This window comes from Ascaphus truei, chromosome 7 (genome assembly GCF_040206685.1).
Source record: "Ascaphus truei isolate aAscTru1 chromosome 7, aAscTru1.hap1, whole genome shotgun sequence".
Taxonomy (NCBI): Eukaryota; Metazoa; Chordata; class Amphibia; order Anura; family Ascaphidae; genus Ascaphus; species Ascaphus truei.
In genome coordinates this window covers 34,957,148-34,974,658 of record NC_134489.1, presented here as the reverse complement: position 1 = coordinate 34,974,658, position 17,511 = coordinate 34,957,148, and positions in this window count along the sequence as shown.

Sequence of the window (17,511 nt, the reverse complement as noted above, 5' to 3'; positions counted from 1 at the left end):
AGGCCAGGTGTGAGAGATACCAAAAACTCATAACATAAGTTACTATCATGTAAGCCATTATACGCATCTTAAATAATATTTCTATACAGTCGAACACCGGCCTTTCAGGTAACAGTTAACATTTTCTTTTCTTTGGTGGAAATATATATGGGTGGGTTTTATATTTGCAGAGGGATTTTGTCCTATTTTAAATACTCTTATGGCAGTATGTATATAGTGTGATGAGTTACTTTTGAATTCTCTAAATGTGCGACTTTGTTTTTGAATAAAGCCATAACAGTGTTAAATAGTGTAAGCCGTAGTTATTTTGCAACATTAGCATGTGGTGGATGTAGTTTTCTTTCGATTTTTTTTTTTTTAACCCATTGCTGCAATTTTAGAGGGGCTGCGTGCGAGACGGAGTGCATGATATTACATGCGCCTGTCGCTCACGCGAAACTTGCACTGAGGTCTGAGGCGTGGCTATGACATCTATAAAGCGGTTTGCTCTCATTGGCTGAACTGTGCACGTGACCTGGCAGTTGCGCGACAAACACAAAAAATTCTCGAGTAGCGCTTCATTGCTCGTGCAGTCACACGCTCTGGGCGGCCTCATAAAGAATAGGTCTGTTTGCGCCGTCTCGGCCTAACATGTAGAATGGGTGTCTTGCAGGTATCTGATTTCCCAGCTTCTATTTGGGCTAAAGCTATTGGGTAACATGCAATGTAAACATTAACCCGGGTTATATTAGGTCTGTTACACAACTTAGGGCAGTTGCTGTATATGCTGAGGTGTCTTTAATAATATACATTTGGCTGATAGCACCCTATCTACACTACTGTTTTCCGTGCCTCATGTCTATCCTGTAATGAGTAAGTAGGCATATCTGGCACAAATTAATGTAGACAATTATGTTGTATGGTATTTTCTCGATCAGCAAAATATGCTGTAATTATACATGAAGGGCTAGCTGCTATAGCGATACACTATTCTTCTGTGTGTAGATTTATCAGCTACTGCTTGCCCTCTTACTCCTGCAATATGCAACTATTGAATACAACACTAACATATTAATGATGTGGTAGCTATATATGCTAATCAAGCCTCAAGTGTGGGGTTTTTTTTTTTCCCGGAGGAGGGAGAGAGAAACAAATGTTTTCTTTTTCCAAGCACAAAATCATATACGGGCACTGCACCCTTCGCTGACAATGAACAGGTTAAGGCGCCTATTCTGCGGCTCCACGTGTTTGCATGGCAAGCGCCATCTTACATTCCTTTAGCGCGGGGGGGGTGGCGCGAGAGGTTCAGTCAATCACAATCTCCCTCCGTAAGTAGGCGCGGCTTTCTAGTGCCAAAGCGCGAGCGAGCGCACGCCACCAGGCGCACGCGCGGGAAGATTTGAACAGTCGCCGGCCGTTACACCGCCGGAAGTGAGCTGCGCGCGCCGCGTCTCCATGTCCGTGAAGGGGGGGGGGAGCAGAAACTCCTCCGCCATGAGGCAGACCCACCCCGGTGACCTTGCTGTTGTGGGGCCTCGTCGCCATCTTGTCACAGCCCTCCTTGGGTGAGCGGCCTTAACTATATCTGCCTGAGGATGCCATATTCGTAGGAAAGATCGTGTATATTACTTCTAATAGGGAGCGTTACAATCCTGACCAGGCCAAAGGTCCCCCCTGCTTATAAAGGTCCCCCTGCTCCGCTATACAACTTCATTATATAATGCCAATCTGCTGCTAATACAAACGGATCTCTATGTAGTAGCATTTCAAAGAAATCACCTCCCCTGTATACATATCCAATATATAGCTTTTAATAATATTCGGATAAAACTCTCTAAAAGAGTAGAGATCAGGTAGACACCCCCCCCCCCCCTCTCTAATATTTATGTTCTCTATCTATTACATGGGGGAGGTCATTTCTTTTGAGTCTTATTGTTTCTTTACCTTGTTAGGCTTGTAATATAGTCCGTGCTGGTGGGGGCGTTTGGTTTGTAGAGGGTAAGCGGTGACGTGTGCGGCTAGGGAGCGTGGCTATGCCGTCACAGCGCTACGCCACGCTGGGTTTGGTTCATACCATCACGTGGCGCAGCAGCAGCGCGAATATACCATTCTCTTGTTCTTTCTCTAGTCTGCCGTGCCACCGCTCACGGCCGTGCGCGCGTCTCGACTGAATCAACGTCGGCCTACCACAGTCAATTGTAATTGACATGCATGCAGTAGCGCAACAGCGCGCTCTATATTACAGGCCTTAATGTAACCACTTAATGGTTTATTGTGTTTAAAGTGATTTATTTTCTTTATGACGTTCCAATGGGGAGATCTCCGCCTCCAAAATCATAGACTTTTGACTGAAATTAACATGGCTGCCAGTTACCCCTCCTGGACTTCATTGGGATGAAGCTGGACACGCTTACTTTAGTGTTTCCAATGATGTGATAGATATAGATAGATGAACTGCCGGCACTCCAATTAAGCACAATAAGGTAGGTGCATGTCCCATAATAAGTAGCTAAACATACGATACTGTTCTCACGGGAATCAGCAGACAGCACTCGGGTTAAGATTTGTAGAATATATATTGTAGAAAAGACACAAATCACCAACGATTTGGACCTACAAATGGGACCTTCCTCAGGGTAGTGCAGTGATGGCATGAAATGCCCAAACTGATATACCCCCACCCCAGGTGCATACGGCCTGGGACATTGTGCAGGGAGCGGTGCTGAAGCTCATGCCCTCCTGCTCAAGCAGGAGATTTTTCTTGTCCCTGTATGAGCGTTAGCGAGCGAGCTTGTGTGCCGGGTGGGAGGCGTTCATGAGGCGGAGCTAGCGCGCCATGGTGCTGACGTCACGGACTGCCATTGGCTTCTGGCAGTCACGTGACCGGCCCTGCGCTTGCAAGAGCGGCAAAATTTAAACTTGCCTGTCTCCTGCATTTCCACACGCCTCTGCACGCCTGCGGAAGCGCCGTCTAAAGCCGCACTGATAGGGATAATGTTTCCCCTCAGCGCACCTCAGCACAGTCTTTTTGACCATGTCCGAGGCCTAAGTGTTTAGCACAAAACACAATTACAATAATCACCAAATTAAAGACCAAATAACTGTCAGCCTTGTCTCAGAGGTACTAGTCAGTCAGTGACAGGCATGTGGTTGGGGTAGAATAACCCACAGATACATTCATGTCAGTGTGTTTGGGGAACAAAAACAGCATACACACGTTTGACGATGTGTCATAAGGAAACAAAGAGCATTACTATGAGATAACATAATAGGGATGGACTTCAAATAATGCATAAATGTCCATAGGGTAAACACTTAAAGCGCTGGGTAATCCAGCTAGTCCATCTGCTGGGCATATGTCTCAATTAGTTCATAAATGCCCTGGAACTGTGTAGTGAAATGAGTCCAATAGTGACATGCAACCTCCTGGAACCACAATGGCCCTTGCAGTATATTGTCCGTGAGAGAACCTACATAATGGGGCCATACAGGTTATAGATATCCTCTAAAAACGTGCAGCACAGACTGTTACCTTGTTAGAAAACAAGGACCAAATGTCTCAATGTATGATGAGATTAATCCTCCACGTCCCATTGGATTCTGGATACTCCCCATCCTTGCTGTCCAGTACTGGGGAAGAAAGCATTAAGTAATGAATCATACAATGTAAAAACAGTCAATAACACTAAGAACGAGTCCAGACCCATGATATCTCCATAGAGGCTAAGTGATGTCTTATATCTGGAAACTTTACTAAGGTCCCCAGGAAATCACAAGGGAATGAATGCAATGGAAGAAGTCAGTGGAAGCTTTGTACAAATGATACTATGGGGGCTATGCACTAAGCTCCGTTAAGTCACTTTTAGAGCGCAAAGTGCTCTTAGAACGTGCTTTTGCGCTCAACCCGATGCACTAAGCAACGCAAACAGGCACTTTGCGCTCTAAAAATGACTTTTTTCAGGAATTTTTTCTAAGTCCAACTTTGCTTGTTCGCAACCCTGTTTGCGTTAAATTCTGCCCTTAAGCGGGATGCACTAAGCAACGCAACCTTAGCGTACGCGAAAGTTGCGTTGATCAGAACACGTCAGGTCAGAGTAGACACAAAGAAATCTGGACTTAGAAAAAATTATTGCTTTACATTTTTGCATGCGCAAAACCCATACAGCAGGCCGGCGTGTGTCCCCGGCTGACCCCGCGGTGGTCCCCGGCTCACCAAGCGGGGGTCCCCGCGGCCGTCCCGGGATCCCTGCAGGCCTGCGGTACCAATGTTGCACCTCCAAAAATAATAAACAATAATTATAACTAAATACACCCCCCTAATACATAATATACAGTAATGGGCAAAATTACTATTATCCACATATGGATAATAATGCATTTGCCCATTTTAAATACATATAACATTCAATAAATACAGTAAAAACATATTACACTTACCTTTTACAGGCACCAATGATGAAGGCCGTCTTCATCCTCATCTTCATCCTGCCCATGCCCCTCCGGTGCTGCAAAACATGCACAACAATCACAATAGCCAATGTAATGTCCCCTAACCCCTTAATCACCATAGTGGTTATTAACCGCTACAGGCATTAAGGGGTTAACCCACCCTCACCCACCACTCGGGAGGCCTACATACCCTCCCCCAGTAACCCCCACACCCCGTGAGGCCTAACCACCCTCACCCACTACCCACAAGGGAGGCCTACCCACATACCCTTGGGGCCAATAACCCCTCCCCCCACCCCCAGTACCCACAATAAAAACAATACACAGCCCCACAATAAACATCATTCTATTTATTAATACATAACCCACCCCCTGTGCCCCCCCATAAATACATGATTTATCATTTTACATACAGGGTTCATACCCCAGCCCCACGCGAGTCCCCGGTGGGCCCGACGGGTCACCTGACAGACCTACAGGTTACCAGCAACTTGTTTCATACAGGTTCTGGAGACCTGTTGGTGGGTCCCGCCAGGCGCCATGGCCCCCAGGTGGTCTCCGCGGGTCACCGTGGGCCACAATTGGGTCCCCACGGTAGGCCCGCGGATGTCTGGGAGCCCCGTGTCAGACCCACAAGGGTCTGAGAGGCCTCAGGTGATTCACACGGGGGTCTAGTGACCCACGGGTGGGCACTACGGGTCCGTGGTGCCCCCACAGATGTGGGGCCACCGGTTCTTCCCCACACACTACGGGTCCGCGGTCCCCCCAATACATACATGCACCCCCCCCCCAACACATACAGTACAATAATGTGCAAAATAACTATTATCCAGGTATGGATAATATATTATTTGCCCATTATGAAACACATAAAACATGCATAAATAAAAACATGAATTTTTAATCTTAAAATCACCACATAGCATGTTAAAATAAATCCAGCATTGATTGTAAATATAAACCAAATACCTGATATACCCGGCGTTGCCCGGGCGTCGAAGGGCAGGGGGCATGGAGTAGAAGGGGGGGAGGGGCGTGGAAGGGCAGGGGGGGGCCAAGTGGAGGGGAGGGCAAAGGCAGGGAGGGGCGGGGGGGGGCAAAGGCAGGGAGGGGCGGGGGGGGCAAAGGCAGGGAGGGGCGGGGGGGGCAAAGGGAAGGGGCGGGGGGGGCAAAGGGCAGGGGTGGGGGGGGCAAAGGGCAGGGGTGGGGGGGGCAGAGGGGCGGGGGGGCAAAGGGCAGGGAGGGGGGCAAAGGGCAGGGAGGGGGGCAAAGGACGGGGGGGCAAGAGGGCAGGGAGGGGGGCAAGAGGCCAAAGGGCAGGGGGGCTAAGGGCAGGGGGGCTAAGGGCAGGGTGGCAAGGGGGAGGGCAGAGGGATGGAGGGCAGAGGAGAAAAGGGCAGGGGGCAAAGGGCAGGGGGAGCGAGGGGAGGGAGGGCAGGGGGGAGGGGAAGGCAGAGGGAGGGCAGGGGGAGAGGAGGGAAGGCAGGGAGAGGCAAGAGGGCAGGGAGGGAGAGGGGGCAAAGGGCAGGGGGGGCAAAGGGGGGAGTCAGGAACGCGTTAAATAACCCATTCCCCTGCATTTACTCACCTTGCACACGGCCGCCCTCCTCCTCCACCTCGGGCTCCTCCGCGGAGAGGCTGAGACGCTCCGGTGAGGAGGTGCTGCGCCTCCCGCGGGGAGAGGCGAAGACAGCCGGAGGAGAGGCGGAGACAGCCGGAGGAGAGGCCTCTGGGACGGGGAGCGGCCTGTGTGAGGGGAGAGCCGCGTGCTCTGTGTATGTGTGTGTGGGAGCGCCGGGGGGGGGAGAGCCGCTCAGTGCTCTGTGTGTGTGGGGGGGGGGGGGAGAGCCGCTCAGTGCTCTGTGTGTGTGTGGGGGGGGGAGAGCCGCTCTGTGTGTGTGGGTGGGGGGTGAGAGTCCCCCGCTGTGTCCCGGGCGCTCGCTCCGCTCCCCCGCTGACTGTAGCGGCGCGGGGGGGGGAAAGGGGAGGAAAAAGCGCGGGAAACCGGGAGACCCGGAGGTGCGCGCGGGTCCCGATGAGCGCCGCGCAGTGTGTGTGTGGGCCAATGAGAGGTGTGGGGGCGGGCGGCCCAGGGGACCAATGAGATTTCCCCTAGGGACACAGGAAAATGCAGACAGGCATACAGTGCTTTCACAAATATATAATATAAGACAAATCAGCAGCTAAACAAATGTATATGAAATGTCACACAATTGCATTGAGTTTGTACATGATGCAATTAATCTGTGCATCATGTAACACTATGCAAAATATATGTAACAATAAAATACACTATGAACAATGTCCCCTAACCACCAATGCCATCATGAAAATCAAATAGAAACTAAGCAACATCAATACAATTACCATCAATCAATTAATCAATTTCCTCAAACAATTACAATACAGGCATACCCCGCATTAACATACGCAATGGGACCGGAGCATGTATGTAAAGTGAAAATGTACTTAAAGTGAAGCACTACCTTTTTCCCATTTATCGATGCATATACTGTACTGCAATCATCATATACGTGCATAACTGATGTAAATAACACATGTGTAACAGGCTCTATAGTCTCCCCGCTTGCGCACAGCTTCGGTACAGGCAGGGAGCCGGTATTGCTGTTCAGGACATGCTGACAGGCGCATGCGTGTGCTGTCGTTTGCCTATTGAGAGATATGTACTTACTCGCGAGTGTACTTAAAGTGAGTGTCCTTAAACCGGGGTATGCCTGTACAATGCAAATCAATTATACAATTCCCTATTCAATTCCTAAAGCCAAACCATTGCCAAAACAATTCTAATTTAAAGTAACCACCATCATTCTAATCTAAGTACCATAAAGAAGCCATTACAATTAACCTGTAACTAAATACAAATTACATTATTCACAACAATGACAAAATAAAGCTGATAAATACATTAGCCATACATGAAAAGAACATAAACATTAGCAAAACAATCAATTATTATCCCTGTATGTCTATCCATACAGATAGATAAACATAACATACAGGGGCAATAATAGAGCATAAAATACAATGTATTTACATACAAAAAATCACATAGAATACACCCATTCAGTCTCCGTGAATGTATGTATATACATATATACATAGCTACATTCACAGGCATTAAATGGGACTGAAAAAATAAAAGACATGAATCAAAAATCCAAAAAACCTGTAGAAGTAAAAATAATACACTTTTCTTTTGTTTACTCACCATTAGATGTCCACTCACCGAAATCCAAGCGACCCGGAAGCACAGGAACAAATCCACAGGTAAACCATAAAATAAAAAACCATTACAATCCATAACGGTGTCTTGTTCTTCTATATGTAATCCTTCCCGTCTGTCTTGGGGTCTTCTTTTCTTCTTTGGGGGCTTCGTCCGTCTTCTTACGCCACGCCCTTCTCTTCTTAGGAGGGGAGATGTTCCCTCCTCGGCGACTAGCTTCAAAATGAGGCGACATAGGCTTTTATAGGCCTATGACGTCACATTTTGGTCAAATGTTTCCCATGGTTCTGATTGGGCCGTAAAAAACATGTGATTTGGCCGAACAAAAAAAAATGATGATGTCATTTAAAGGCAATGAAAGCACAGCCAATCAGAATGGCTGTGCTTCAATTGCCTTTATGATGACGTCATGAAAAGAAACATGGCCGGCCTCACATGGTACGGTAGCCAATCAGAGCGTGGGAAATACATCTCAACTCTGATTGGCTCTAGTACCATGTAACAGGCTTTAAATGACGTCACATCCGTTCTCCCCCAAGCCTCTGTCACATGGTCTACTAGAGCCAATCAGAGTTGGGATGGAGTGGGGCTGGGGTATGAACCCTGTATGTAAAAGAATAAATCATGTATTTATGGGGGGGGCACAGGGGGTGGGCTATGTATTTAATAAATAGAATGATGTTTATTGTGAGGCTGTGTCTTGTTTTTATTGTGGGTACTGGGGGAGGGGGTATTGGCCCCAAGGGTATGTGGGTAGGCTTCCCTTGTGGGTAGTGGGAGGGTGGTTAGGCCTCACGGGGTGGGGGAGGGTATGTAGGCCTCCCGAGTGGTGGGTGAGGGTGGGTTAACCCCTTAATGCCTGTAGCGGTTAATAACCGCTATGGTGATTAAGGGGTTAGGGGACAATACATTGGCTATTGTGATTGTTGTGCATGTTTTGCAGCACCGGTGGGGCATGGGCAGGATGAAGATTAGGATGAAGACGGCCTTCATCGTGGGTGCCTGTAAAAGGTAAGTGTCATATATATTGCCTGTATTTATTGTAATTTATATGTATTTAAAATGGGCAAATGCATTATTATCCATATGTGGATAATAGTAATTTTGCCCATTACAGTACTGTATGTGTTAGGGGGCGGGGGGGATGTGTGTTGTTTATTGGGGGCAATTGTCCCCAATAAACATGCTAATGTGCCTTAACCCCTTCACTGCCTTAGCGGCTATCCGCTAAGGTAATGAAGCTGCATGACTGTAAATTTTAATAATAGTGTGCGGGAGAAGGGGGTCCCCTGAGCTGAACCGCATTGATTTCTGCCTCAGAGACCCCCTGCTTCCCGAGTTACAGGCCCCGGTTTGGGGCATCGGTGCCAGTGTGGACGCCATGTTTATAGAGCCCACGTCGCGTCGTGGACGCTTCGGGTCTCTGGGATATACCTCGGGTCTCCGGGATATACCTCGGGTCTCCGGGATATACCTCGGGTCTCCGGGATATACCTCGGGTCTCCGGGATATGCCTCGGGTCTCTGGGATATATCTCGGGTCTCCGGGATATACCTCGGGTCTCCGGGATATACCTCGGGTCTCTGGGATATGCCTCGGGTCTCTGGGATATGCCTCGGGTCTCCGGGATATATCTCAGGTCTCCGGAATACACCTCGGGTCTCCGGGATACGCCTCGTGTCTCCCGGTTACGCCTCGGGTCTCCGGGATACGCCTCGGGTCTCTGGGATACACCTCGGGTCTCCGGGATACGCCTCGTGTCTCCCGGTTACGCCTCGGGTCTCCGGGATACGCCTCGGGTCTCTGGGATATGCTTCGGGTCTCTGGGATATAACTCGGGTCTCTGGGATATACCTCGGGTCTCTGGGATATACCTCGGGTCTCTGGGATATACCTCGGGTCTCTGGGATATGCCTCGGGTCTCCGGGATATACCTCGGGTCTCTGGGTTACGCCTCGGGTCTCTGGGATACGCTTCGGGTCTCTGGGATACACCTCGTGTCTCCTGGAAATAACTCGGGTCTCTGGGATATACCGCGGGTCTCTGGGATACAGCTCGGGTCTCTGGGATATACCGCGGGTCTCTGGGATACACCTCGGATCTCTGGGATATACCGCGGGTCTCTAGGATATAGCTCGGGTCTCTGGGATACACCTCAGGTCTCTGAGATATACCGCAGGTCTCTGTGATACACCTCGGGGAGAACAAATTAGCCTGCAGCACATTGCTGCCACTAGCAGTGATGGGGTTTAACTTGCAGTGTGTTTGAGGTCTGAAAAAGTTTAACTCTAACGAAAACTCTAGACAGCACATTAATATGATTACATTAACATATTTGTTTTGCCACCAGAGCTCTTTTTACAAATAAAGCTGATAAACATGCAGTGTAAAATGCTGCTACTGCTGCTGACTTGACAAAACCCTTTTCAGAAATTCCCGGCTGACCGCTTTCAGTGCTTTAGCTAATATCCAAACGAAGAAGCGGTGCACTGAGGTAAGTAGAAAACCACACGCAGCTCTAACAAAAAACGACTAATTTATTGAAAAAAAGGGAACAAACATCATGAAGCTAAGAACCTCTTACGCGTTTCATGCACCGCTTCTTCGTTTGTCTGTTCCGGTACCTTTGCTGGTTGTACGTGGATTCCAGGACACACAGAACTGCAGGCATTCACTCAACGGTGCTTCACCTTTATCTCTTTGGCTACACCTGATCAAGCAGCGTGACAGCAGGTATTATCATTGGCAGAGGGGACGGTGGGTGACTTAGCGTCAGCCTGGCTGTTCTCTGGATGGTCGGCGACTCTTAGCGTCACCTTACCCCTCCCCCCAGCCTGCTCCACTGAGTCCGCTTAATACGCTTGTTTAGAGTGATAGTTATATGCTGCAGACGTGTGCCATTATGTTCTAAGAATAAGACATTCTACGCTTTGGCCCTTGAGCACTGGCAGCAGAATTCTTCTGTGTTCCCTTTAGCTAATATGATTGTTTTCACACTGACAAGACGTGGCCTTTACTAGTGATGAGTGAAATCGCACAAGGCTGGATCCTTAAAGATCATTAAACGCGTTCCCAAAGATATACAACTTTTACGTCATAATATAGCGCGCCGCTGTTATATACAGACATAGCATTGAGTTGCGTTTTGGTAATAATGTAGGATTTTGCATTTGTATCCATCATAATCTCCACTATTTGCAATGTAGGCCCATATTCCCTAAAGGGTGCTAAGCAAAGCAAATCTGTGGCTATCCCTTTACTGAATGGTTTCATTTCAACATCGAAACCCATACCCTCTGCACTATAGATTCCATGAGTTTCAGGTGAGGGTTATTGTTATCGCTTGTGCATGCAAATTGGTAGAAATGTGTGAGCCTACGGAGAGCATCGTTCTGTACTCCAGTCCAGAAGCAGTTACCCTCTAACATGCTGGGTATTGCAGTGTACACGAGTTGTAGACGCCCCCCCCTTTTTTTTTTTTTTTTTCCAACTTCAAAATGTTTATTAGGTTATACAATTTGAACATTATAACACCGACCATTGTTTAACATCGTAATACACACATAGGCATTTCCGCCCCAGCTCTCACTGCCTGGGGTTGTGATCTGTCACAGTCGTCGCTGGAGAAACAACATTTACTCACAGGACGTGACAAACCTGACCGACTTGACCAAGAAAAGACAACAACGGATACACACATTGGGGGGGGAATTCATCGGTAAGGTCCAGGGTCGGCAGTCATCTGCCTATTCAGTTGTGGCTCACTGCTCACCGCCTTTGTGGTTGCTTTCTCGCATCTCTTGGTGCAAGGAGGTGTCCTACCTGTCTCATAGCTATGTCGTCGTGAATCCTGCTCGGTCACCAGAGAACGCATCTATAGTATAGTTATTATTGCAGAATTGCGCTGGCATCCAGCCAGGGGATGTCTGTCTGGGCGATCCATGGCGCCCATACTTTTAGGAAATTGAGGCCAGTGTCGTTGACCCAGCTCGTCAACTGTTACATCTGGCAAACGTGCCAAATTCTGTTCCGAATTCTGGGGATTACTGGTAGATCTTGCTGTTTCCACACTGCTGCGATCTCGCACCTGGTGGCGGTTGCAAAATGTGCAACCAGTTTGTGTGCCGAATTTGGCAATCCCTGGATCCGTCTGCCCAGGAGGAACCGCCACGGGTCCAGGGGGATCTCCAAATTGAGAATCCTTTGTATCCATTCTCTAATGTCTTCCCAAATCGGGACCACCTTCGGGCAGGACCACAGCATGTGTTGTAAGTCAGCTACCTCCCCGCACTGCTTCGGGCAGAGCGGGGAGTGTCCGCTGACGAATTTAGACAGTTTCAGTGGGGTGTGGTACCAGCACATCAGGACCTTATATGCATTCTCTTTTAACGTTGAGCAAATGGAGCTTTTGGCTGCCGCTTGTAGGATGTGTGCCCAGTCTTCGTCCTCTAGAGTGTCCCCTAAGTCTGTCTCCCATTTTTTCATGTAGTTCAGTCGGGGTTCTTCGGGTCCTTCAGGACAGACTACTTCCCTGTACATTCTACAGGTAAGTCCCCTTGTGTCAGTATCTCTAGAACACAGCTGCTCAAAATTGGTCCTTGCAGGTCGAATTGGGAATTTATTGTAAAATGCTCTGATCTGGAGGTAACGAAAAAGTTCGGTATTTGGCAAGCCTTTCTCTGATTTGATTTGTGTAAACGTTTTAATGAATTTCCTCCCCTCCAGATCTTTCAGCCGCTTGTATCCCGACTGTGTCCAATTTATGAAATGGTGATTGCCGGTCATCCCTGGAGCGAAATCCGGGTTGTTTAATAACGGGGTCATCAAGGAGTGCTTAGTCGTTAAGTTATGCTTAAATTTTGTATTCCCCCACACCGCGAGAGAGTTCACCACGGCCTGCAGCAGCATCCCCACTGTGTTACCACATAGTTTTGGTAGCCAAATTAAATTGTGCAGCTCCACCGCTGCACAGCAGTCTCTCTCCAGTGCCACCCATCTCCGCAGAGATGGAACGCCCCTGCATTTTAAGAGGGTCACTTTAAAACACCAAAAATTAGTATAACCAAGTTTTTGTTTTTTTTCAAACGCAATTTAATACCAGTATTCAAGTAATTTTTTTTTTACATGCAGTTGCCTGACACCGCACCTGGATCATTATCACATGGTTGTCCCAATTGTCAAGTAACCAGCGATCCATGTGATTATATTGTGTGCCTTGCTGGATGTGAAAGGGTTAAATACATTCTACAGAATGCAGTGCCCTGGGGACCAGCTCAGAGTTCAATTATCCAGAGCAAGCGTTGAATAGATATTTTGAATATGGTTTAATGAATATTTCAGTGATATTTTAGGACAAGCTTCCCAGAGTTCTACACTTGGGTCAATCAATACTCATCTCTGGGGGAGAGAGTAGAACGCTATAAAGTTTGTCCTAAAATATCACTTGGGCCAAAGAAACAAGGCACCATCTAATTACTGTACTGCTGTAAATATGGTTTTACAAATGTGTAGGAAAGTCATACGAGCCCAGTAGAGGGTGCTAACCAGTCAGAAATGGGGATTTCTTGATATTCCTTGACGTCATCCTACATTATAAGTACTGTATGCTCTAAATAAAAATAAAAAGAGAGCAAAAGGAAAGATCACATAGTGTAGCGCCTGTTACTACATTGGTAGAGAAGAAAGAGCTATACCACCATGACTAAGACTTCTGGATGGTGAGCCAACAGTGAGCTCAATAAGTTTCTTAGCACATATATCTTTCTATGGTTCATTTTTATGCTTCTTTATAGTGTTTTGAAATACATATTTGTGCACGTTTCATTTACACATCCATATTTCATTACACATCTATATATATTCATTGCGTATTCTAGTTTAATTTGATATATTTTTGTATATAAACGGTTTATCATATTTATACGTTTTTATCACTTTTCTAAACGCTCCTTTGTATAGATATATACAGTATATATGTAGATGTACCATATTATCATTGTTATTATTAATGTTTAGTTGTAAAGCGCCAGCATATTCGGCAGCGCGGTACAATGGGGGGAGGGGGAGGTTACAGAGATTTGATAATGACATAAACAGTGTAACATACTAACACAAATAAGGACAAACAAACACACACAGATACAGAGAGGTAATGAGGGCCCTGCTCGTGAGAGCTTACAGTCTAGGGCAGGGGTGCGCAATCTTTCTCCCTCTGCCTGCTCTCCCTGCTCGCGCTCCCTCCTTACCTTAGGTTTGGCGTACTGACGTGAGATCATGTGCCATAACGTCGCCATGGCAAAGTGGCTTCGCGTGACGTTGCCATGGCGACACATCGCCAAGGTAAGGGACCTTACAGAGGCCTTCGCCGCTCCCCAGGCATTTAATTTAAATGCCTTCGGGGAAGCGTGGGACCTCTCTGTAAGCGCCACACCACCCCGCCCACCCCCCCGAAAATCTTGCGCCCCCAGTTTGTACACCCCAGGTCTAGAGGGAATGAGGGACAATGTTGAAACAAAAAAGTGGCTGCTCGTTGTGGGACGGAGTATAAATCAGGTTGGAGCATGGTCCCGCCACACAGCAATCCCATGAAGCTTTGAGGGTGGGGATGTTGGGGGGGGGGGGGGTGCATAGTGTGGCGATGGGTCCATTACTCCCATTAAGTCTCCTATTACTTTGTCCCGTATATTACTGCTGTGAAGCGCTATGTACATGGATGGCCCTATACGAATAAACATATCCATTCATAACCTAAAAGGGTCAAGTGACACAAAATATCACCCGGTGGGGGTCAGTTGATCCTATATCCAAGCTTCAGAAGCTGGGTGCCCCCAGATAGATATCTCCTCCTGATTAGAGGGCTGCAGATGCCCGGTGCCTGGGGCTGTGTACCATAACAAAACGTTGGGATTTTTTTTCTTTTGACACATCTGGAGCAATATTTTTATTTTTAGTGGGATTTAATAAGCCTGTATATTGGTTATATTTCCCAAACTGCAAAACACAACTTTCGGAAATAACGGATTTGCACAATGCGTTTTTATTTTTTGTTAAATAGGCTCACAGATCTTAGTGAATCCTAGATCAGCATATATATACTTGTTATATGTTATTTTTACTATTTTAATTCTGCAAGCTATCTTGAATATACGGGTACATCTACAAGAGTTAATGTAAGACAATGTTATTTTGCTGGGAGCCAGCAACGTGTGGGTTTCAAAAGACTTGTAGGATCTGGGGAGAAAACGACTACAATAAAGTTTGATAACATCAGCGATTAAAGATACTGGATGTCAGGTGCAGAGATTAGGGTGACGAGTGTTCAGATTATTCGTATCTGCGGAGCTGCTCCATGTGTAAGGACAGAATTGTCCGAAAAAGACATAGGTTGCATGACAAGGTGAGTCTTTCCTGTATGCGGTAACGTTAATATGCGGAAAAGGATGTTTACTACTATGCTATGTCAAATGAATAGACTTTTAGCTAGTTGAACCACTACCCTGCCAGAGTTTGTACCTGCATCGCATTGCATTGGCTACTTGCAGGCACTTCTTGCAGGGATTTAAGAGATTGCTGTGCATCTGCTGCATTCAACAGCTCCCTGACGCCTAACTGAGGTGGAATTTCCAACCGTCTTCTGTAACCGTGAGGTACTCGGCTCTGTGCAGTGATCATCATAAAACAACTGTCATCTACCAGCAGCAGAACATGATCCAGATTATTCAGCAGCCACAAGTAGGGTTGCCAGGTGGCTTCTCCAGAAATACTGGACCCAGTGGTGAGACGTGTGACACGTTCAAGACACACACGCTTGAGGCACGCACACACATCTTTCTCCATTCCATTCTGTTTCCTCCTCTCCTTGGCCCCACCCTCCATTACACAGCAGCAGCCAATCATAATGGTAGGAAGCTGCCCAGCCCCCTAGCAACAGCCCTGCTCTGGGAAATCCCGCAGCCCCACCAAGCCGGTCAGGGCAGTATGTCCAGAGAAGTAATACCGGACGCATACATGTCCAGTATTACCATGACATAGTTTTACTGGACCGAGAGTCCAAATACAGGACAGTCAAGTTCAATACTGGACACCTGGCAACCCTATTGCAGCTGAGATCTTTAAATACATTTGAACCCTTTCAGTGGGGGAAGAAATACTTTATCTGTGTATATATATTATTATAATATATATATATATATTTTTAGTCAATTACAATTCTGGTTCATGATGCCATTACAAACAACAATATGTACTATTATTTTCTTTTAACATGTCTTTGTTCTGCTTTCTTCACGTTCTTTTTAATCCTAAACATTCCTGCGATACGCATTTTGTGGGATGTCAACAACAAAGCAGAATTGAAAAAATATATTTTTGTTTGTGAATATTTTTGTATTGCTTTCACCCCTTTGCAAACTCTGGCATTGAAGGTGTACATATAATGTCTCAGAATCATTCTGATAATATCTTATTTTGCATATAGTATCAGGATTATTCTTCAAGCCTTTATAGCAGCAAAGGGAGTTACCAGAAATTCACACATTGTTGGATTTCCCAGCCATGTATTTGTGCTAGGAACTAAAACCAGTGCCACTTTGTCACAGTTGTGACACCAAATGCAAAGCTTTGACCTTATTTTGGGGCTGTGTTGTAAGATCTAAGGCCTTTCTCTTATGACAGCTGGTTCGGGGACAGCTCTTGTTCTCTCCCTAAAGAAAAATGCCATATTTCTCCGATGTTATCCTGTTCACCAAAAGTGCATTTTAAAGAAGCATAGAAAGGAACAGCTGTAAGAGTAAAGGGTTGTGGAAGTTTGCTGGACAACTGTCTGGCTTCATCTTTCCTTGTCCCTGCCAGCTGGGGGTTCAACCATTAGCGTAAGCTTGAGAGAGTGGGGCTTCATTGAACAAGTGGGTCTGTGTGCAGTTCCTGAAAGCCTCCATTCACATCCTGCAGGCATCTGAATGACACTTTGTGGTCTGCCCGGGGCCATGTCAGGCTGCCTTTTAAGGAAGTTATGATGGAAATGGTTTGACTTGAATGAAGCTTTTTTGCATGTGGCACAGAATGTGTTTTTGTTGAACTATTATGGAAATGTATAGGGCTTTTGCACCCTGCCCTTTCGGCTTTCCTATTATTAAAACGAGTACATGACGGAGGTGCCGTCCAACAGTGGGACATATGGACATAAGTAAAGGTGAATTAACCCATAGATATAATATCCAACTCTCCCTATCTTTTTTTGAACCTCCAGTACTGGTTAGTGTAGCAGGATCCTACTTTTACGGCTTTTGATTTGAGTAGCAGTTAATGCGATAACACGTATCAAAGAATCTCCTCCATTCATAAACATGACCTCATCCCAATGCCATGCAACGTCAATGGAACATGCCGAGATCTCCCTCATTTTTCTTCCAAATCTCACTGATCGGAATTTCCATGTACCCGAGGAAGACAAACGAGATCAACGCTGGTTGTTCCACCCATTATAAACTTTCCTTTCATTGTTTGCTGATGTTTCTCTCCCAAACATTTTCAAAACAAGGCACCTTCTTTGTAGACTGAAAGAATGAACACACAGAGCAACAAGGCTTGTCAGTGGGAGTTCCCTGGTGATTTACTGGGGTACCCCTATAATTCTTACATTTAAGAACCCTGAGAGGTTCAAAAGCTGGTAACATGTCAACTATTTGTTGGCCCAATGAAAGGTTTCACACCACTTACTCCTTCATTTAGCACAGAAAATATTTCACAGGTTGCATAACGGCTCTAACAATGGTAACACTACAGGGGCGTAACTACAATTTTAGGGCCCCCCTGCAAACATTTTTGAAAGGCCCCCTCTG